Source organism: Chlorocebus sabaeus, chromosome 20 (assembly GCF_047675955.1).
Source record: "Chlorocebus sabaeus isolate Y175 chromosome 20, mChlSab1.0.hap1, whole genome shotgun sequence".
NCBI lineage: Eukaryota > Metazoa > Chordata > Mammalia > Primates > Cercopithecidae > Chlorocebus > Chlorocebus sabaeus.
In genome coordinates this window covers 113,168,481-113,191,884 of record NC_132923.1, presented here as the reverse complement: position 1 = coordinate 113,191,884, position 23,404 = coordinate 113,168,481, and the positions used below count along the sequence as shown (strand labels likewise).

Genomic DNA, 23,404 nt, shown 5'->3' with positions numbered 1-23,404 from the left:
ATCCCAAAAGGTCAAAAGCAAGAGGAAATCAAAACCAAGAAGAAATGGAATCTAGAGTGATAAGGTTGAGGCTTTTTTTGTTTGTTTTACATTTTGTTTTGTTTTGCTAATTTGCCAATTTTGGCAAGTAAAGTACTGAAGTTTTAGCAACCATTTGGGGATAGGAGATATGAATTTGGCTTCACATCAAGTGATGCGAAGAGAAACTACAGAAGATTAAACAATTTTTTAAAAATTTTTTATTTATTTATTTATTTTTGAGATGAAGTCTTGCTCTGTCACCCAGGCTGGAGTGCAGTGGTGTGATCTCTGCTCACTACAACCTCTGCCTCCCAGGTACAAGCGATTCTTCTGCCTTAGCCTCCCAAGTAGTTAGAACTACAAGTGCCCATCACACCCGGCTAATTTTTGTATTTTTAGTAGAGACCGGGTTTCGCCATATTGACCAGGCTGGTCTCAAACTCCTGATCTGAGGTGATCCACCCACCTCAGCCTCCTAAGTGCTGGAATTACAGGTGTGAGCCACTGTGCCTGGCCAAAACATTTTCTACTAGATAAAATGTAGGAGTCCAGTTAAATTTGAATGTTGACCGGGCACGGTGACTCACGCTTGTAATCCCAACACTTGGGGAGGCCGACGTGGGTGGATCATGAGGTCAGGAGATTGAGAACATCCTGGTTAACATGGTGAAACCCCCATCTTTACTAAAAATACAAAAAATTAGCTGGGCGTGATGGCAGGTGCCTGTAGTCTCAGCTACTTGGGAGGCTAAGACAGGAGAATTGCTTGAACCCAGGAGGCAAAGGTTGCAGTAAGTCAAGATTGTGCCATTGCACTCCAACCTGGGTAACAGAGCGAGACTCTGTCTCAAATAATAATAATAATAATAATGATAATAATAATAATGATAATAATAATAATAAAATTTGAATGTCAATAAGAAGTAACTTTTTAGTATATGTCCTAAATATTGAAGAAAAAACCCTCAGGAACCTAAATATTGTATGGTTTATTATTAGACATTATTAGAAAGCAAACTAAACATTTATTTGGAGGGATTCACTTTATAAACAGGTTGTACAGGAGTACCACATACAAAGGCCCGTGAAATTTGAGTTCACAGTACAAAATGCGCAAGGAAACATGAGCAAGAGTCAGCAGAAATGTCAGACAGTAGAATTACACTTTCAAGAACTTCGTATAATTCTTGGGTATACCTTATAAAAATATGTCTGATATAAAAACAAGAATTAAAAACATGACTACAGATTGAGAGATTGTTTCTGGGTAGATCTGAAAAAGATTCAAGTAGAATTTCTGGAAGTGAAAAATAAAATCATTGAAAAAAGAAATCCTTAAGGGATGAGTTAAAGAGCAAAACAGAACAACTGAAAAGCATTGATTTAGAAAGCAGATCTGGGGCTGGGCATGTTGGCTCACGCCTGTAATCCCAGCACTTTAGGTGGGTGGATCACCTGAGGTCAGGAGTTCGAGACTAGGCTGGCTAACATGGTGAAACCCTGTCTCTACTAAAAATACAAAAATTAGCTGAGCATGGTGGTGGACACCTGTAATGCCATCTACTCAGGAGGCTGAGGCAGGAGAATCGCTTGAACCCAGGAGGCAAAGGTTGCAGCGAGCTGAGATCGCACCACTGCACGGCAACCTGGGTGATAAGAGTGAAACTCTGTCTCAAAAAAGAGAATGTAGATCTGAAGAAATTTCTCACAATGCAGAACAAGGAGATGAAGTGATGGAAAATAAGGAAGAGAAGAGACATGAAGGATTGAGTAAAAATGTTTATATCTCAGTGGAGTGTTAGAGTGGATAAACAGAGAAAATTGGTGGTGGGCAATAGTAAAAGAGGTGGTAGTAAAGAATTATCCATCCAGCCGGGGCAACATGAAAAAACCCCATCTCTACAAAAAAATACAAAAATTAGCTGAGCATGGTGGTGCATGCCTATTGTCTCAGCTACTTGGGAGGCTGAGGTGGGAGGATCACTTGTGCCCAGGGAGGTCAAGGCTTCAGTGAGCCATGATCGTGCCATTTCACTATAGCCTGGGCAACAGGATGAGCCCCTGCCTCAACAACAAAAAAAGAATTATTCAGGATCCATGAAAAATAAGACTATTCAGATTTGGAAATCACAGGGAACACCAAGCAGAATTTTTTTTTTTTTTTTTTTGAAACAGAGTTCCCAGGTTCAAGAGATTCTCCAGCCTCAGCTTCCTGACATAGCTCGGACTACAGGTATGCACCACCATGCCCAGCTAATTTTTGTATTTTTAGTAGAAAAGGGATTTTGCCATGTTGGCCAGGCTGGGCTTGAACTCCTGGCCTCAAGTGATATGCCCACCTTGGCCTCCCAAAGTGCTGGGACTATAGGCATGAGCCACCACGCCCAGCCCCAAGTAGAATTTTTAAAAACACATTCCATATTCATGTATATCATATAGCATACATATCAGAATACCAAAGACAAAGAAAAATATAAGGCAATAAGAATGAAAAGACAAATTACCTGTAAGAGAACTATAATTAATTTTAAGAGCAGATTTCTGAGTAGCAACAATAGAAGCCAAAAAGTAAAGAAAAAACTGTCAGTCTAGAATTTTATACCTGGCTAAACTATCATTCAAGAATGAGGTCTAAAAAATTCAATGAAAATTGTTCACTAACAGACCTTCACTGAAGGAACATCTAAAGAATGTGCATTTTAGAAGGATATTCAACCCAAAGGGAAGAAAAGAAAGGCAAGAAAGAATAGTGAGTAAGTAGGTTGACAAATATATGAGTAAAGAAAAGCAAATGCCTTTATAAAACAATAATGATAATAGTGAGTAATTTACACCTGTAATCCCAGCACTTTGGGAGGCTGAGGTGGGCGGATCACTTGAGGTCAGGGGTTCGAGGCCAGCCTGGCCAACATGGTGAAACCCATCTCTACTAAAAACACAAAAATTAGCCAGTTGTGGTGGCATGCACCTGTAGTCCCAGCTACTCAGAAGACTAAGGCAGGAGAATCGCTTGAACCTGGGAGGCAGAGGTTGCAGTGAGCTGAGATCATGCCACTGCACTCTAGCCTGGGTGACAGAATGAGACTCTGTCTCAAAAAACAAAACAAAACAAACAAAACAAAAGTGGAGACTGGGCACATGGCTCATGCCTGAAATCCTGGCACTTTGGGAGTCCAAGGCAGGAGGGTTACTTGAGCCCAGGAGTTCAAGACCAGCCTAAGCAGCATGGTGAAACCCATCTCTACAAGAAATAAAAATTTAGTCAGGCATGGTGACATATGCCTGTATTCCCAGTTACCTGGGAGGCTGAGGACAAAGGATTGTTTGAGCCCAAGTGGTTGAGGGTGCAGTGATCTACGATTGTGCCACCGCACTCCAGCGTGGGTGACGGAATGAGACTTTGTTTCAAACAAAAACAAAAACAAAGTAGAAATAAAATTGTGAATGACAACTATGCAAGACGAGAAAGAGATGAACAGAGTTAAAGCTTTGTCTAGGAAGTGGGTAAAGACGTTGATTAATTTTAGGCTTAAAAAAAAAAAAAACCAGGCATCATCTCTTATCTGGTTTATTGCAATAGCTTCCTAACTGGGTCCCCTGCTTTTAACCAGGCCCATTTCTAATCTAGTTTCAACACAGCAGTCAGGGTGATCTTTTAAAAATACAGATCTTGTCATTCATCTGTCCCAAACCTGCATAGCTCCCTAGTCCACTATGTAAAAGCCGAAGTCCTTAGTGTTATGGTCCCTTCTACTATGATTCCCTTGGTGACTCAGCTTTAGCCACATTGGCTTCTTAATCAGTCTTCTCTTCAGCCGCAGTCCTTTGCACTGACTGTTCGCTCTTCCTCGATCACCTTTCCCTCAACATTTACTTGGCTTGCTCTCACTTTCTTTAAGTCTTTGCTCAGATCTTACTTCATCAATGACACCTACCCTGACTACCCCATGTAATACCCTAACTCATCCCAACCTCCAACTCTTTTTTTGAGACAGAGTTTTACTCTGTCACCTAGGCTGGAGTGCAGTGGCATAATCTCGACTCACTGCAACCTCCGCCTCCCGGGTTGAAGCTTTTCTCCTGCCTCAGCCTCCCCAGTAGCTGGGACTACAGGCGCATACCACCATGCCTGGCTAATTTTTTGTATTTTTAGTAGAGACGGGGTTTCACCGTGTTAGCCAGGTTGGTCTCGATCTCCTGACCTCGTGATCTGCCCGCCTTGGCCTCCCAAAGTGCTGGGATTACAGGTATGAGCCACCACACCCAGCCCAACCTCCAGCTCTTTTGGTTCTCTACACTGACCTATTCTTTGTTTTTGCCATACCACTATCACCTTCTAATATGTAAAATTCATTATTTTTAGTTTTTATTTTTTTTGAGATGGAGTTTTACTCTTGTCACCCAGGCTGGAGTGCAATGGCTCAATCTTGGCTCACTGCAACCTCTCCCTCCAGAGTTCAAGCGATTCTCCTGCTTCAGCCTCCTGAGTAGCTGGGATTACAGGTGCCCACCATCAGGCCTGGCTTTTTTTTTTTTTTTTTTCGTATTTTTAGTAGAGATGGGGTTTCACCATGTTGGCCAGGCTGGTCTCAAACTCCTGACCTCAGGTGATCCACCCGCCTCCGCCTCCTAAAGTGCTAGGATCACAGGTGTGAGCCACCAAACCCGGCCTATAATTTATATATGTAATTTAAATATAAATTAACATATATAATTTAAATATAATTATAAATATAAATTAATATAAAGTGATCTGTTGTATAAAATTATATTCTGACTACATAAAACTTATTTAGAAATTAAGAATTAAAAGTCTGGGTGCGGTGGCACACGCCTGTAATCCCAGCACTTTGGGAGGCCAAGGCGAGTGGATCACGAGGCGGGTGGATCACAAGGTCAGGAGATAGAGACCATCCTGGCTAACACAGTGAAACCTCGTCTCCACTAAAAATACAAAAAAAAATTTAGCTGGGCGTGGTGGCGGGTGCCTGTAGTCCCAGCTACTCAGGAGGCTGAGGCAGGAGGATGGCGTGAACACGGGAGGCGGAGCTTGCAGTGAGCCGAGATCACGCCACTGCACACCAGCCTGGGCCACGGAGCGAGACTCCATCTCATTAAAAAAAAAAAAAAAAGAAGAAATTAAGAATTAAGGCCGGGCGCGGTAGCTCACGCCTGTAATCCCAGCACTTTGGGAGGCCAAGGCGGATGGATCACTTGAGGTCAAGAGTTAGAGACCAGCCTGGCCAACATGGTGAAACTCCATCTCTACTAAAAATACAAAAATCAGCTGGGCACAGTGGCAGGCACCTGTAATCCCAGCTACTCAGGAGGCTGAGGCAGGAGAAGAATTACTTGAACCCGGGAGGCAGAGGTTGCAGTTAGCCGAGATTGTGCCATTGCACTCCAGCCTGGGTGACAGAGCAAGATTCCGTCTCAAAAAATAATAAAAATAATAATAATTTTTAAAAATTACTGGTTGGGCATGGTGGCTCATGCCTGTAATCCCAACACTTTGAGAGGCCAAGGTGGGCAGATCACACGAGGCCAGGAGTTTGAGACCAGCCTGTCTCTAGTAAACCCCATCTCTACTAAAAATACAGAAGTTAACCGGGCCTGGTGGTGCACACTTGTAATCCCAGCTACTGAGGTGGCTGAGGTAGGAGAATCACTTGAACCTAGGAGGCAGAGGCTGCAGTGAGCATCACTGCACTCCAGCCTGGGCAACAGAGTGAAACCCTGTCTCAAAAAAAGAAAAACAAATTACTAGGCTGGGCACAGTGGCTCATGCCTGTAATCCCAGCCCTTTGGAGGCTGAGGCGGGCAGATCACCTGAAGTCGGGAGTTCGAGATCAGCCTGACCAACATGGAGAAATCTCGTCCATACAAAATTACAAAAAATTAACCGGGCAGGGTGGTGCATGCCTGTGATTCCAGCTACTCGGGATGCTGAGGCAGGAGAATGGCTTGAACTTGGGAGGCGGAGGTTGTGGTGAGCCGAGATTGTGCCATTGCACTCCAGCCTGGGCAACAAGAGCGAAACTCTGTCTTAAAAAAAAAAAAAAAAAAAAAAAAAATCACTAACAAAGTTCATAGGTATGCGTTTTTGTTTTGTTTTTCTTTTTTTGAGACAGAGTCTCACTCTGTCATGCCCAGGCTGGAGTGCAGTGGAGCGGTCTTGGCTCACTGCAACCTCCACCTCCCAGGTTCAAGTGATTTTCCTGCCTCAGCCTCCCAAGTAGCTGGGATTACAGGCGCCTGCCACCATGACCGGCTAATTTTTTGTGTTTTTGGTAGAGACGGGGTTTCACCATATTGGCCAGGCTGGTCTCAAACTCTCCACCTCAGGTTATCCGCCCACCTTGACCTTCCAAAGTGCTGGGATTATAGGCATAAGCCACCATGCCCAGCCTCAGGTATGGATCTTTAAAAACATACCTCGGGATCCCTTTGTAATTCATAAGCGTGATGACTGGTTTTCACGCTCATGTGTGAGACGTTCCTCCCTCAAACCTATGATGACATTGTCATTTTACCAGCCGACGTGCGAAAAAAGGAAAAAACACACACTTCTGAATAATTCCTGGGTCGAAAAGTCATAAAGGAGATTAGAAGATACTTGGCACTGAATGACTATGAAATTGTGAGACATTAAAATGTGTGAGATTCATATGAGTAGTATGCAAAGGGAAATTTACAGCTCTAAATGCTCATACCGTCAGACGCAGTGGCTCATGCCTGTAATCCCAGCACTTTGGGAGGCCAAGGCAGGTGGATCACCTGAGGTCAGGAGTTTCAGACCAGCCTAGCCAACACGGTGAAACCCTGTCTCTACTAAAAATACAAAAAAAAAAAAAAAAGTTAGCCAGCATGGTGGTCGGTGCCTGTAATCCCAGCTACTTGGGAGGCTGAGGCAGGAGAATTGCTTGAACCCAGGAGCCGGAGGTTTCAGTGAGTCAAGATCGCACCACTGCACTCCAGCCTGGGCAACAGAGCAAGACTTTGTTCTCAATAAATAAATTAATAAATGCTCATACTACAAGATTAAAAAGTCTCCAGAGCTCATCATGCAACTCATGAAATTAGAAGAAGGGCCATGGCATACATTCAAAGAAAGCAGAAGATAGAAATAATAAGAGCAGAAATTAATGACATGGCAAAACTACAGGAAGAGAAAGAACTGACAAAGTCAAAGCTGGCTGTTTGAAAAGATTATAAAATAGAGGACCACAGGCAAGATTAGTAAAGGAAAAAGGAGAGCAACCACAATGAAGAAAAATATAGGGCATGAAAGAGAAATGGTCAATAATCTTTTGAAAAGATGCATAACCTCAATAGTAGACAGAGAAATGTGTTTCACTCCCACCAGATTGGTAAAAAAGTAAGGCTGAAATACTGAGTGCTGGAGAAGGCGTGAAGTCAAAAGAACTTTCATTGCGATGGGGTTGTAAGTTGGCACAGACACTTTGAAGAGCAGCTTGGCAAAATCCAGTTAAGTTGACAATACATCAACTGCAGTCCCAGGAGTATGTTCCAGAGGAACTTCCGCATATGTGTCCAGGGAGGCATGTACAAAATGTTCTCTTTAGCATTTTTGAAATAGAAAAAAAAAACTTCTAAATGTCCATCAACTGGAAAATGGATAAGTAACTTGTAATATAGCCATACAAAGCAATACCATGAAGTGGTGAAAATGTGCCAACAATGATGAATCTTAAAAACACAGTGTTAGGCTTGGTGCAGTGGCTCACGACTGTAATCCCGTTTGTAATCCTAGTACTTTGGAGGCCGAAGCAGGCAGATTGCCTGAGCTCAGGAGTTCGAGACCAGCCTGGGCAACACGGTGAAAACCTGTCTCTACTAAAATACAAAAAATTAGCTGGGCATGGCGGTGTGCGCCTGTAGTCCCAGCTACTTGAGAAGCTGAGGCAGGAGAATTGCTTGAAACCAGGAGGCAGAGGTTGTAGTGAGCTGAGATTGCACCACTGCACTCCAGCCTGGGTGACAGAGCAAGACTCCATCTCCAAAAAACAAACAACAAAAAAACAAAAACAAAAACAAACCCCACAGTGTTGGGCCAATCCCTTGTAAAGCATACTCCTTAAGGAGAGTTTAGAGGATTTACGAGTAGATAAAAGTGAAGAGAACTTGCAGGCAGCAATATAGCATTTTAGAGAATCGGGAGGGATTTCCCCAGACTGGACTTGAAAACCGAGCCTTGCCTGAGGCAAAAGGAAACATCTGTGCCTTTCTATAGACTATGTATTTTTCTTTCTTTCTTTCTTTTTTTTTTTTTTTTTTGAGGCGGAGTCTCACTCTGTCGCCCAGGCTGGAGTGCAGTGGCACAATCTTGGCTCACTGCAACCTCTGCCTCCTGGGTTCAAGTGATTCTTGTGCCTCAGCCTCCCAAGTAGCTGGGATTACAGGCATCTGCCACCATGCCCGGCTAATTTTTGTATTTTTAGTAGAGATGGGGTTGTTGGCCAGGCTGGTCTTGAACTCCTGACCTCAAGTGATCTGCACGCCTTGGCCTCCCAAAGTGCTGGGATTAGCGGTGTGCAAGCCACCACACTCAGCTATGTATACTTTAGTGATTATTTTTTCTCAAAACATTAAATACTTAAACACTAATGTAGTTACAATTGAAAAATTGAAAGTTAAGTGTATTAAAACTTAAAATATTACTTTACTATTATTATTTCAAATAGAGGCTAGGCATGGTGGCTCACACCTATAATCCCAGCACTTTGGGAGGCCAAGGCTGGCAGATCACTTGAGGTCAGGAGTTTGAGATCAGCCTGGCCAACATGGTGAAACCCAGTCTCCACTAAAAGTATAAAAAAAGAAAAAATCAATTAGCTGAGAATGATGGATCACACCTGTATTCCCAGCTACTCCAGAGTCAGGCTCGAGAATCACTGGAATGCAGAAGGGGGAGGTTGCAGTGAGCCAAGATCGCGCCACTGCACTCCACCCTGAGCGACAAAAACTCTGTCTCAAAAAAAAAAAAAACAAACCCAAAAACAAAAAAACAAAAACAAAAACAAAAAACTGATATTTAAAATAGAGACCAGGTCTTGCTTGCTTGTTGCCCAGACTGGTCTTGAACTCCTGGCCTCAAGCAGTCCTCCCTCCTCAGTCTCTGAAACTGCATGAATCACCATGCCTGGCCCACAATATTATTTTATAAAGTTTAAAGATATATGTATTTTTAAAACTTCTTTAAAAATAAAAATTAAGAACATATATACAAATAGATTTTTTCTTTTGGAGACATGGTGTGGCTGTTGCCTAGGCTGGAGTGCAGTGGTGCAATCATAGCTCACTGCAACCTCGAACTCCTGGCCTCAAGTGATCCTCCTTCTTTGCCCTCCCAAAGCTCTGGGATTACAGGTATGAGCCATTTGCACCTGGTCTGATCTAGTTTTTTAAGTATGAGAACTGGGCTGTGCTGTAAATGTGGCTTCTCTGAACTGAGATGGGCTATAGGTAGAAAATACACACTGAATTTCAAAGGTTACATGAACAGAAGAATATAAAATACCTCAATAATTTTTTATATCGATGAGGTTGAGATGACAATATGTTGGAATATATTGGGTTAAATAAAAATTTGTTTCACCAGTTTATTTTTATTTTTATTTTACTTTTTTGAGATGGAGTCTCGCTCTTGTGACCCAGGCTGGAGTACAGTGCTGCGATCTCGGCTCACTGCAAACTCCGCCTCCCAATTCAAGTGATTCTCCTGCCTCAGCCTCCTGAGTAGCTGGGATTACAGGCATGTACCACCATGCCCGGCTAATTTTTGTATTTTTAGTAGAGACGGGGTTTCACCATGTTGGTCAGGCTGGTCTCGAACTCCTGACCTCAGGTGATCTGCCCGCCTCAACCTCCCAAAGTGCTGGGATTACAGGGGTGGGCCACCATGCCCGGCCTATTTTAAAAATTTTAAATATGTCTATGGAAATTTTTATTTTATTTTATTTTATTTATTTAATTTGAGACAGAGTCTTTCTCTGTCACCCAGGCTGGAGTGCAGTGGCCTGATCTTGGCTCACTACAAGCTCCGCCTCCTGGGTTCACACCATTCTCCTGCCTCAGCCTCCCGAGTAGCTGGGACTACACACGCCCGCCACCTCGCCCGGCTAATTTGTGTGTGTGTGTGTGTGTTTAGTAGACAGGGGGTTTCACCGTGTTAGCCAGGATGGTCTCGATCTCCTGACCTTGTGATCTGCCTGCCTCAGCCTCCCAAAATGCTGGGATTACAGGCGTGAGCCATCGCCTCCAGCTGGAAAATTTTTTAATTATCCACGTGTCTCATAGCTTTGTGGGACAGCTCGAGACCCCAGGAGAGCTGCCTGCCAATCAGAACTCATTCCCCAGCCTGGCTCAGCTGGATGCCTCACAGTTCCCAAACAGTTCTGTTTTCTTGCCTCCATGCCTTTGCACCAGGGGTCTTTCCCTGGCCTACTTCCCTCCTGACCTCCCCTCTGGGCTCATGTCCTGCCTAATAAAGCCTTCCCAGATCCCGCAGTCACACCTGAAGCGCCTGGCCCCCTCTGCATGTATGGTAACTGGTGCTGCACTGGTCTTTCACCTCAACTAGACCACTAACCACGCTGACCAACATTTGAATGGAATTTCAATTCCACAAAATATTTTTCACAGCCACCATCTAGTTTTTTGTTTTGTTTTGTTTTTGTTTTGTTGTTGTTGTTGTTTTGAGACAGGGTCTCCCGGTCATCCAGGCTGGAGTGTAGTGGTGCAATCTCAGCTCACTGCAACCTCCACCTCCCGGGTTCAACCGATTCTTGTGCCTCTGCCTCCCAAGTAGCTGGGATTACAGGCATACACCACCATGCCCAGCTAACTTTTGTATTTTTAATAGAGACAGGGTTTTACCATGTTGGCCAGGCTGGTCTCAAACTCCTGACCTCAAATGATCCACCCGATTCAGCCTCCCAAAGTGCTGGGATTATAAGCGTGAGCCACCGCACCCGGCCGACCATCAAGCTTAATCCCCACAACTCTATGATATTAGACTTATGCTTATTGCTATTTCACAGATAATAAAAGCTCGGCAATGTTAAAGCACTGGGCTGAGGCCACACGGCTTGTTGAGGTCAGAACTAAGGCTTTATTATTTCTGGACCTTTAGTGGCTCAGCACAATGCCTGCTGCACAGTAGGTGCTCAAAAACTTTTTTTTTTTTTTGAGACAGAGTCTCACTCTGTTGCCCAGGCTGGAGTGCAGTGGTGAGATCTTGGCTCACTGCAACCTCTGCCATCTGAGTTCAAACGATTCTCCTGCCGCAGCCTCCCGAATAGCTGGGATCACAGGCGTGTGCCACTGCGCCCAGCTAATTTTTTGTATTTTAAGTAGAGATGGGGTTTCACCATCTTGGCCAGGCTGGTTTTGAACTCCTGACCTTGTCATCCACCTGCCTCGGCCTCCCAAAGTGCTGGGATTACAGGCGTGAACCACCATGCCCGGCCTCAAAAACTATTAACTGAGGCTGGGTGCAGTGGCTCACACCAGTAATCCCAGAGCTTTGGGAGGCTGAGATGGGAGGATCCCTTGAGCCCGGGAGTAGGAGGCTGCAGTTAGCTATGGTCATGCCACTGCACTACAGCCTGGTTGACAGAGAAAGACTCCCATCTTAAAAAAAAAAAAAAAGAAAAAGAAAAAGAAAACAACTATTAATGAAATCTACTTGGATGGAAAGGGGTTGTCTTGAATAGCACAGACCCCAAGTATGAGTGTGAGGGAGATGGGAACAAACCATGTAGGTTTAAATCCTAGCCGGTGACCTCATTCAAAATACCCAGTGCCTCAGTCTTCTCATTTCTTATCTGTAAAATGGGGTTTTCTGAGTATTTAAATAAATTACTATAATACATGGAAGTGCTCATTGTTGCATTGTTGTTGTTATTATTATTCTTAGGCACATCTTCCAATGGGGCTAGTTCACCTACTCTGTGAGGTTGCTAAGAATAATATGCTGGGCCGGGTGTGGTGGCTCACACCTGTAATCCCAGCACTTTGGGAGGCCGAGGCGGGTGGATCACGAGATCAGGAGTTTGAGGCCAGTTTGGCCAACATGGTGAAACACTGTCTCTACTAAAAATACAAAAATTAGCCAGGCATGGTGGCAGGCACCTGTAATCCCAGCTACTCAGGAAGCTGAGGCAGGAGAATCGCTTGAACCTGGGAGGTGGAGGTTGCCGTTAGCTGAGATTGTGCCACTGCACTCCAGCCTGGGTGACAAAGTGAGAATCTGTCCCAGAAAAAAAAAAAAAAAGGGATCCCGCATGGTGGTTCACACTTTTAACCCCAGCACTCTGGAAGGCTGAGGCGGGCAGATCACAAGGTCATGAGTTTGAGACCAGCCTGGCCAACATTGTGAAACCCCATCTCTACTAAAAATACAAAAATTAGCTGAGGGCGTGGTGGCACGCGCCTGTAATCCCAGCTACTCAGGAATCTGAGGCAGGAGAATCGCTTGAACCCAGGAGGTGGAGGTTGCAGTGAGCCAAGATTGTGCCACTGCACTCCAGCCTAGCGAGACTACATCTCAAAAAAAAAAAAAAAAAAAAAAAGAATAATATGACTGGAGCATTATAAGAGCTCAATAAATGTTAGTCCTTTTTATAACCCAACGACTTTAAAATTTTTAAGAGGAGGGTGCTTTTCACAATCTGCGTAACCCCTGTTTATAAAACAGGGAGATATGGCCCTGTCTGGAAGCCAGGGGTTCTGACTCCAAAAGGAATTTCTGTCTGTCCAAAGGGAAGACAAGGAGCTGGGTTTCCTATTGCTCTGTGCGTTCTGATGTTGCCTTATTAAGACCTGCATCCAAATGCCCCTATTTCCTGCCCTTACCTACTTTGGATAATAACCATACGTGTTGGTGGCCATGCCGGGCCTAGGTGAGGCCCAAAGCCAGCCACCACCCCCGTGCAATATCCCTCTTCTAGGCTGGATTCTACATGGAGTAGGCCATATCTTGACTGCAGGGGGCTTCATGTCACCTATGTCCTTTCTTCAAGGCAGCCCAGGTTCCTCTAGGAACAGATTGAAAAACCTCTCTTCTAATCCAACGCCATCATTTTGCCATCCAGAAAACCATCCAAGAATGGGGATATAATTTGCCTAAGGTCACCCAACATATGAGCAGCAGAGCTGCAATTATCCACCTATCCCGAGTCACAAGGCAAAACGCCTGTGCAGTAGGCATAGAGATGGCCCTATGCAGAGAAGTCGCAGATAGACACCATTTGTGGATTTTCTAGTTTTTTTCGTTTTGTTTTGTTTTTGTTTCTGAGGCAGAGTCTTGCTCTCTCGCCCAGGCTGGAGTGCAGTGGCACGATCTCGGCTCACTGCAACTTGTGCCTCCCGGGTTCAAGCGATTCTCCTGCCTCAGCCTCCCAAGTAGCTGGGATTACAGGTGCCCACCACCACACCTGGTTAATTTTTAAATTTTTAGTTGAGACAGGGTTTTGCCATGTTAGCCAGGCTGGTAATTTTTGTTGAGTGTTGTCAAGGTCACACCTGAGCTCAGACAGAAAAAGGTGCCAGCTCACCTCTCCATCCTGGTCACTAGGGAGTGGCAGACAGTGCAAGCCTTCCTCAGCTCCCATATCCTCACCTGGCTACTTCTGAACGTTTCCAGCTCAGGGGGCTAAGAGGCCCCCTGCAACCCTGCCAGGAACCCCCTGCCCCATCCCCTGCCACCCAGGGACTCTCTTCCCTTGTTTCCCTTGGAAAACAGCCTCTTCCAGTCAGGAAATGGCTTACTTACCCCATGTAGAATCCAGCCTAGAAGAGGGATGCTGGGGCTGGTGGAGGCTGACTTCAGGTCTTATCTAGGCCTGGCATGGCCACCAATATGTGTGGTTATTATCCAAAGTAGGTAAGGGCAAGAAATGCAGGCATTTGGATGCAGGTCTTAACAAGCCAACATCTGACAATGGGATGCACAGAGCAACAGGAAACCCAGCTCCCTGTCTTCCCTTTGGACAGATATAAATTCCTTTTGGAGTCAGAACCTCTGGCTTCTAGACAGGGCCTTTTTCCAGGGCGAAGACTGTCTGAACATCCAGCACAGAGATGAAGTAGGAAATTTAGAAAATAACAGAATAATGGTATAAGTAATAATAGTAAAAATTATAGAAATAGTAAAAAAAAAAAAAAAAAAAGCTCACAAAATGAATTGCTATATTAACCAAGGCTAAAAAAAAATTTACACACCCCCCCAAAGTTAAAATAAAATTAACTGTCTGTCCCAAGAAACATTCACCATATCTGCCCTCCACATATTTTGTAGGCTCCATAAACTCCTGTTTCTTTCTCCCCTGCACAGCTGCAAGGTCACAAGACAAATAAGGATAAACTACAAACCAAGTTTTCCCAGAGATGTAAGACATGTTGCAAAAGTGTCACAACAGCCTTTATTCGTGCTTCTGTAAGCTTGCTTCCTGCTTCACATAATGCCTGCCTCAAAATGCTTAAAGGGGACTGATTTTCTTTGTCCTGGGCTCAGACTTTCAGAACACATGTCCGCTGAGCCGGTGTACACCTTAAATAAACACTTTCCTGCCCTTGTTCGGTCTCTCTGGTTCCTTAATTTCCTGCAACAGAGACAGACTTAGTGTTTGCCACAGTGAACAGCGTTCTGGTTCTGCCTCTGCCATGGCTCGTCAGGTGACTTTGAGCAAGTCCCTTCAACATTCTGAGCCCCTTTTCGCATCTGTAAAATGACAGTAACAATACCTGTGCCATTCTCCTTGAGATGCCAAATGGGCTGATGACCTCCATCACAGCTTCTTACCCTGGGTCCACGGGTAGGCTTTGATGAGGGTATCGGTCCTTTCGAGGCATATTTAAGACTTTATGTCTGGGCCTGTTTTGGTTGGGGGGAGAGGGATTCACACTTTTTGTCAGTGTGCCAGCAGAGTTCTGAATATTAAGAATCACTGATGCATGCAAAAACATTTTGTGATCTGATGCTGTACAGATGTAAGAGGAAAAGAGAAGCGGGAGTCTTTCTGAACCTATTCTGGGTTGTCTGATTAAAAAAGAAAAAAGGCCAAGGGCGGTGACTCACGCCTGTAATCCCAGCACTTCGGGAGGCTGAGGCAGGCAGATCACTTGAGGTCAGAAGTTAGAGAAGACCGGCCTGCCCAACGTGGTGAAACCCCATCTCTACTAAAAATACAAAAATTAGCCGGGAGTGGTGGCAGGTGCTTGTAATCCCAGCTACTCGGGAGGCATGAGAATCACTTGAACCCAGGAGGCAGAGGTTGCAGTGAGTTGAGATTGCGCCACTGCACTCCAGCCTGGGCAATAGAGCTAGATTCAGTCTCAAAAAAAAAAAAAAAAGAAGAAGAAGAAGAAGAAAACAAAAGTGAACCACCGTGACCAAGTGCTTTCTTCACCTAACAAAAATACTACTGTTCAGAAACCACATGGCACTTCCCACAGGGAGCATCCATGGTGGGGTTGGTGTTACAGGCTGCAGCCTAGAGCCTGGCTCATATTGAGCATCTGGGAAGGGAACCTTGGGACCTGAGAAACTGCTCAGAAAAGGTGTGCCTGGGGGTTTTTCTGACCTGAAGTGAAAGCTTGAAGTGAAAGAAGCCACAGTAGCAGCTGGCCCCACGTTACTGCTATGTTTAAATCTCTCAGAGCTGGAGGCAAGGAGGAGAATGATGTCCCGCTTGTGGCTACCACACCTACAGTGGGAAGCTGAGATTTGATGCCGCAAGCCTCATCGTTTTTATCCCCAACTGGGAGTAGGGAGGCCTAGGTTCTTTGCCTTGTCCTGCTACTGAGTGACTTTGGGCAGGTCCCTTTTCCTATCTAAGGCCTTTCTTTTCTTTCTTTAATTTTTATTTTAAAAATATAAATACGGTCTTGCTACGTTGCTCAAGCTGGTCTCAGACTCCTGGCCTCAAGCAGTCCTTGCACCTCAGCCTCACAAAATGTTGGGATTATAGACATGAGCCACCTTGCCTGACCATCTGGGCCTTTCTTTTCTCACCTTCAAAGCAGTTGGATTGCTGGGGGTGATTCCCAAGGTCTCCTCCAGGAAAATTAGCATATTGGATCACAATGTCACAGTTTGGGAACCAGACCTTCCTGGATTAAAATCCAGCTCTTCAACTTTCAGGCTGTGTGACCTTGGGCAAGTTACTGCACCTCTCTGTGCTTCTGTTTCATTCATTTGTAAACCAGGAGAAATACTATCCATATCACATTATTATACAGATTAATGATAGAAGTTTACCAAATTCATGGCACTGTACCTGGTTTACAGTAGGTATCTAATCAAAGGCAGGAGATGCTTAATAGAGTTAGTTTATAGGATTCTTGTATGATTCTGTGCCAGGCATGGGGGCTCATGCCTGTAATCCCAGCACTTTGGGAGGCAGACAGGTGGATCACTTGAGCCCAGGAGTTCGAGACCAGTCTGGCCAACATGGTAAAACCCTGTCTCTGCAAAAAATACAAAAATTAGCTGGGCACAGTGGTGCATGTCTGTAGTCCCAGCTACTGGGGGGACTAAGGCAGGACAATCACTTGAGCCCAGGAAGTCAAGGCTGCAGTGAGCAGTGATTGTGCCAGTGTGCTCTAGCCTCGGCTACAAAGTGAGACCCTGTCTCAAAAAAAAAAAAAAGAAAAAAAAGAAGAAGAAGAAGAAAAAAAAGGATTCTGTTGTCCAGTCATGCCTGACCTTCGCCTGAAAGCTGAGGCAGATAGAACCATCCCTACTTACTCTCGGCTGACACTTTGCCACCACTGAGGACAAACCACCACATTTTGGAAAACTTGTTCAACAAAACATGATCCATCAGAAACAGACTCGCTGGGTGAGGTGGTTCATGCCTATAATCCCAGCACTTTGGGAGGCCGAGGCAGGCAGATCACCTGAGGTCAGGAGTTTGAGACCAGACTGGCCAACATGGTGAAACCCCATCTCTATTAAAAATACAAAATAAGCAGGGTGTGGTGGTGCACTCCTGTAATCCCAGCTACTCGGGTGACTGAGGCAGGAGAACTGCTTGAATCCAGGAGGCGGAGGTTGCAGTCAGCCGAGATCACACCACTGCACTCCAGCCTGGGCAACAAGAGTGACTCTGTCTCAAAAAAAAAAAAAAAAAAAAGAAAGAAAAAAAAGAAATAGACCACAGTGACCCTCTTGACCTGCTCCCGAGCTGGCTGTGCCCCTGCTGCTGTGTTCAGCCATGGGGCTTTCCTTCCACATTTCTTCTCCTAGTCCCCGCTCTGTTCTTCTTCTTCTTTTTTTTTTTTGATACAAATTGTTGTTCTGTTGCCCAGGCTGGAGTGCAGTGGTATGATCTCAGCTCACTGCAACCTCAACTTCCCAGGTTCAAGCGATTCTCGTGCCTCAGCCACCCAAGTACCTGGGATTACAGGCATGAGCTACCACACTTGGATAATTTTTGTATTTTTAGTAGAGACAGGGTTTCACCATGTTGGCCAGCCTGGTCTCGAACTCCTGACTTCATGTGATCTGCCCACCTCCCAAAGTGTTGAGATTACAGGTGTGAGCCACTGCGCCTGGCCTCCCTCTGTTCTTTGTAGCCCTTGATTGCAGTTGCAATAAAGTTTTCTGGAGTTTGGGACTGTAGACTGTGGGTTTTTTTGACCAAATCTTTTGTGTGTGTGTGTGTGTGTGTGTGTGTGTGTGTGTGTGTACCTATGAATTATATTGAAAGCCCAAATCAGCCAGGCATGGTGGTTCACACCGTAATGCCAGCACTTTGGGAGGCTGAGGCAGGCAGATCACCTGAGGTCAAGAGTTCGAGACCAGCCTGGTCAACATGGTGAAAACCCACCTCTAATAAAAATACAAAAGTTGGCCAAGTGTGGTGGTGGGTGCCTGTAATCCCAGCTACTTGGGAGGCTGAGGCAGGAGAATTGCTTGAATCCGGGAGGCAGAGGTTGCAGTGAGCTGAGATCGCACCACTGCACTCCAGCCTGGGAAACAAGAGCAAAACTCCGTCTCAAAAAAAAAAAAAAAAAGAAAGCCCAAATCTTACCTCTTTTTTACTCTTTTTACACCTACTTTGATATCAAAACCCACCTCCTCCAAGAAGCATTCTCTGGTCTCCCCTTGTTCCACTGTCTACCTTGTATTATTTGTGTCCGTTCCACATCTTGCTTCCTGGACTGTGAGCTCCTAGTCTTGAGAGCAGTATCTGGGTCTGGGAGTGGAGTCATCTTTGTATCCCACTTGCCCAAAAAAGTGTCTCCTAGCAAAGTGGTAGCCCCACAGTGGACTCTCGGTGGAGGTCTTTTGATGAGGAGCCAGAGCTGAGCAGAGCGGTCTTGGGGAGCCGGAACTCAGCCTAGCCAGGCAAGACAATTTGATGGCCTCAAGCTTCCACTCCTCAATCCCAAGCCCATGGTGGACACTTGTCACCACTCCAAGTCCTCGTGCCCCCTGAGCCTCACTGTACTTCTCAGCCTCGTGCTCCTGACCCAGAGAAGCAGACTTGCAGAAAGAGGTTGGAACCACAAGCAGCAGCCCTGAAGCAGAGTGTGAACTAGAAGGATGGTGCCTGCCCGGGCTCTTGACCTTGTGAACAGACCACCAGGACAGTCACTTCTAAAATGGGTTTGGCAGGGGAGGTGGGACAGCACTGGGCAGGGAAGGAACTTAAAATCTCTCTAGTGATATAGGTCCCAGGAGAGGTTTATTGATATAAGGTAAAATATGGAAGATTTCCTAGAGGAGAGATGAAAAGGGCTGGCAAAAGGGCTGTTCCCGAGTCAATTCCTTTAATAAATTCCTCCTGGGGTTTCCAGCACCTGAACTGGCATGAAGCCTGGCACAAAGTAAGCACTTACATATTTAAAATGGATTTGTACAATCAATGAACGTCTATTAGGAGAAAAGCAGGCTTCTTCAGACCCACTTCTGTGCTGCTTTTTCCGTCGGCTGCCAGCAAGCCCAGAGCTAAATGCAATGTGGAAGTGCAGTCACGGGGCCATTCAAGGTCGGTTCCTGATTTTTTTATTACTCTTTTTCATGGTTTCTAATGCTTTGCTTTTATTTTAACTGCCCCAATTTAAAATGTAGCCACCTCTAGTCTTTTTAGGAAGAATATGTAGGCCGGGCGCCATGGCTCATGCTGTAATCGCAGCACTTTGGGAGGCCAAGGCAGGCAGATCATTTGAGGTCAGGAGTTAGAGACCAGCCTGGCCAACATGGTGAAACCCTGTCTCTACTAAAACTACAAAAATCAGCCAGGAGTGGTGGTGGGTGCCTGAATCCCAGCTACTCGAAAGGCTGAGGCAGGAGAATCACTTGACCCCGGGAGATGGAGGTTGCAGCGAGCAGAGATTGGATCGCACCATTGCACTCCAGCCTGGGCGACAGACGGAGACTCTGTTACACGCACACACACACACAGGGAAATAATGTGTAATGTACAGGTTAAGAGCGAAGGATTGTTATTAAGGTCTTCTATCTATAGTTCCTTTCTCAAATGTCTATGGGTTATCAGAGAAACTCAGTCTTCCCTGTGGGGCTGAAGGATCCCATCCCCAGCCTGCCGTCCACTCACCATTCACCACCCCCACCCAGGCTGTCTAGATTCACTCAGTCTCCCTGGACCTTTCCTGGACCTTCCTTCTGCATCGTCATTTCTAGCCTCTTTCCTGGGCAGAGTTGAGCTAAATGATGTCTGAGGCCTCTTTCCACTTTAGTCAAGGTTAAGTGCCACAGCTTTAGAAGGAAACATCACTGAGTTCAAATCTCAGGTCAGCCACTGGTAGGCTGTGTGACCTTGGGGAAAGTTACTCAAACTCTTTGAGCTTCAGTTTCTTCCTCTGTGAATGCGGAAACGAATCCCTATGTTCTGTATGTGCAGAAGCAGGAGCTTGGCTGCCTGATTGAACTATCAGGAGTGGTGAATGTGGTGGAAAGAAAGGGGTCCGGAGTTCAGAATCTCAGGTGCTCAGAGTTTGAACCCTGGCTCTGGCACCAGCTGGCTGTATCTGGAAGCCACCTACTCTCTCTTGTCTCAGTATTGCCATCTGAAAAGAAGACTTGGGGATAACAATGAGTGCTTGGCACTGTGCTAGTACTTTCTATACATTATCTCATTTAAATCTCAAAACAAGCCTTCAAGAATCTTATTGTTATTATTTTCCATATTTTATAGATGAAGAAATTGGGGCTCAGGAATGTTAAGAAACTTTCTGGGGGCTGGGTACTGTGGCTCATACCTGTAGTCCCAGCACTTTGGGAGGCTAAGGTGGGCAGATCACCTGAGCCCAGGACTTAGAGACCAGCCTGGGTAACGTGAAACTCCATGTCTACAAAAAATACAAAAATTAGCTGGGCGTGGTGTTGTGTGCCTGTAGTCCCAGTCACTCAGGAAGCTGAGGTGGGGGATCGCTGGAGCCCAGGAGATTGAAGCTGCAGTGAGCCATGATTGCACCACTGCACTCCAGCCTAGGTGACAGAGCAAGACCCTGTCTCAAATTAAAAAAAAGAAGAAGAAAGAGACTGGGCACAGTGGCTCACGCCTGTAATCCCAGTACTTTGGGAGGCCGAGGCAGGCGGATCACCTGAGGTCAGGAGTTCAAGACCAGCCTGACCAACATGGGGAAACTTCATCTCTACAGTAAAAAATACAAAAGTAGCTGGGCATGGTGGCTCGCCTGTAATCCCAGCTACTCGGGAGGCTGAGGCAGGAGAATCACTTGAACTTGGGAGGTGGAGGTTGCAGTGAGCTGACATCATGCACTGCAGCCTGGGCAACAAAAGTGAAACTGTCTCAAAAAAAAAAAGAAAAGAAAAAAATGAAAGAAGAAAGAAAGAAAGAAGGAAGGAAGGAGGGAAGGAAGGAAGGAAGGAAGGAAGTAAGGAAGGAAGGAAGGAAAAGAAACTTGGCCAGGTGCAGTGGCTAACACCTGTAATCCCAGCACTTTGGGAGGCTGAGGCAGGCGGATCACCTGAGGTCAGGAGTTTGAGACCAGCCTGTCCAACGTGGCAAAACCCCGTCTCTACTAAAAATACAAAAAAATCAGCCAGGCATGGTGGCATGTGCCTATAATCCCAGCTACTTGGGAGGCTGAGGCAGGAGAATTGCTTGAACCTGGGAGGTGGAGGTTGCAGTGACCCAAGGTCACGCCACTGCACTCCAGCCTGGGTGACAGAGCAAAACTCCATCTCAAAAAAAAAAAAAAAAAAAAAGAAAGAAATCTGCCAACAGGACAGTTTTGTTGAGTCTTTTTCAAATATCTTCTTCCTCTTTCAGCCGGGTGCGGTGGCTCACGTCTGTAATCCCAGCACTTTGGGAGGCCGAGACAGGCGGATCACGAGGTCAGGAGATCGAGACCATCCTGGCTAACCCGGTGAAACCCCGTCTCTACTAAAAAATACAAAAAACTAGCCAGGAGAGGTGGCGGGCGCCTGTAGTCCCAGCTACTCGGGAGGCTGAGGCAGGAGAATGGCGTGAACCTGGGAGGCGGAGCTTGCAGTGAGCTGAGATCCGGCCACTGCACTCCAGCCTGGGTGACAGAGCGAGACTCCGTCACAAAAAAACAAAAAACAAAAAACAAAAACATCTTCTTCCTCTTTCAATTATCTTATACTTCAGCAACTTCTCTTTTAGAGAATGGACTAATAATGCTCACATTCGTAACATACTTGACAACTTACACAGCCTGGGAAGGCTCACAGCTATTATGCGAGGCAGGTTTTGCTCAACTATTCCATGAGCAAATAGATTCAGAGGTGGCAAGTCATTTGCCCAAAAACCCATAGCAAGTGGCAGACAAAGCCAGGACTTGAGTTCTTTTTTCTTTTTTTTTTCTGGAGACAGAGTCTTGCTCTGTCACCAGGCTGGAGTGCAGCGGCGCGATCTCGGCTCACTGCAACCTCCGCATCCTGGATTCAAGAGATTCTCCTGCCTCAGCCTCCCAAGTAGCTGGGGCTACAGGTGCACACCACCACACTCAACTAATTTTTTGTATTTTTAGTAGAGACGGGGTTTTTAATGTTGGCCAGGATGGTCTCGATTCCTCAACCTCGTGATCCCCCCTTCTCGGCCTCCCAAAGTGCTGGGATTACAGCGTGAGCCACCTCGCCCGGCCAACACTTGAATCCTTGTGTCATGAGAAGGTCAGATTGGTAAAGAGGCAGGATTGAATGCATGACTCTGCACAGGGCGAGGGGCCCTGACACCACGAACAATCTTTTGTCTTTATTTCCAGGGACAAATCCCATCTCTTTTCTCTCTCTTTTTGACTTTGTATTTTTCTGACCATTTCTTCTCAATAATGCCTTCATTGCTACCATTAGCTGTCCCTGAGTTATTGTTATTACTATTTCCTTTTTGTAGAGATGGGGTCTCACTATTTTGCCCAGGCTGGTCTCAAACTCCTGGCCTTAAGTGATCCTCCCGCCTTGCTCTCCCAAAGTTCATGTTCAGATTACGGGCATGAGCCACCATGCCCTGCCAGGCCCTAGACTTTAGTCCTTTCCCCACCTTCCTGGTGGAGTCCGGACCTTCTCACCCACAAGGATTTGCCCATCAGGCTTTTGGGCTTTGGAGTCAGATAGCACTGAGTTCCAATCTTGCCTCTGCCAAGTATTATTAGCTTTTTGCTCTCAAGTAAAGCCACTCACTTCATTCATCTCTTTCACTCAGTTTCCTCATCCGTAAAACAGGAGTAACAAGTAGTACTTGTCTCAACAGTGGTGGGGAGGCATGAAGACTAATTGAGTTAGCTCAGGCCTAATACAGTGTCTGCCACACACTAAGCCCTCCATGAATGGCTTATATAGCTTGTATAGATGCTATATATGTGTACACATTAGAGCTTTTTCCTCACTTTCTCAAGTTCTTTGCTAGTTGGTAACCAATGAGAGTTGTCATCTCTGTTGTGCCCTTGGGCTGGTCGGGGGAGTGTCAGAGGGAGGTGAGAGGCAGGAGGGAAAGATGGGACAGGAAAGCGGAGGGGGAAGACCCTGTCTCCACTCAGGACTTTTAGAGATGAAAGAACAGGGAGCTGAGATTGTGCCAGGGAGCACCTGCCAGCTTGCCGTCATGACGAGAGCCCTGGATTAAGGAGATACGAAGGATCCTGGTTCTAGTCCCAGGTGGAACTTGATGGCTGTGTAACCTCAGGCACAAGAACCTCCTCAGTAGGTCCATCTGCACCAGCAGTGGGTTTTTTGTTTGTTTGCTTGGTTTTGTTTTATTTTTTTATTTTTTTCAGAGTCTTGCTCTGTCACCCAGGCTGGAGGCTGGAATACAGTGGCAAGATCTCAGCTCACTGCAGCCGCCTCCTCCCAGCTTCAAGCAATTTTCCTGCCTCAGCCTCCCAAGTAGCTGGAATGACA

The 23,404-nt window shown here is 45.8% G+C and overlaps 1 protein-coding gene and 1 non-coding gene across 5 annotated transcripts in view; one reads left to right on the top strand and one right to left on the bottom strand.

Annotated features, from left to right (window-relative positions):
* Positions 1 to 23,404, bottom strand: part of CNR2 (cannabinoid receptor 2) — a 46,139-nt gene that overhangs the window by 5,830 nt on the left and 16,905 nt on the right. Inside the window, exons 2-3 of one of the 4 annotated variants that reach the window (XM_073007701.1) lie at positions 14,791 to 14,920; positions 13,820 to 14,108 (exon numbers count right to left, since the gene is read on the bottom strand). The exons of 1 other annotated variant lie outside the window; for it this stretch is intronic. The gene's annotated coding sequence lies outside the window, so the exon portion shown is untranslated. The remainder of the gene's footprint in view (positions 1 to 13,819; positions 14,109 to 14,790; positions 14,921 to 23,404) is intronic. 2 more of the 4 variants (XM_007980055.3, XM_073007702.1) reach the window with 2 other exon arrangements.
* LOC119626505 (small nucleolar RNA U13) lies at positions 6,463 to 6,563 on the top strand. The gene has a single exon (XR_005242679.2). It is a non-coding gene; the product is annotated as a small nucleolar RNA U13 (small nucleolar RNA).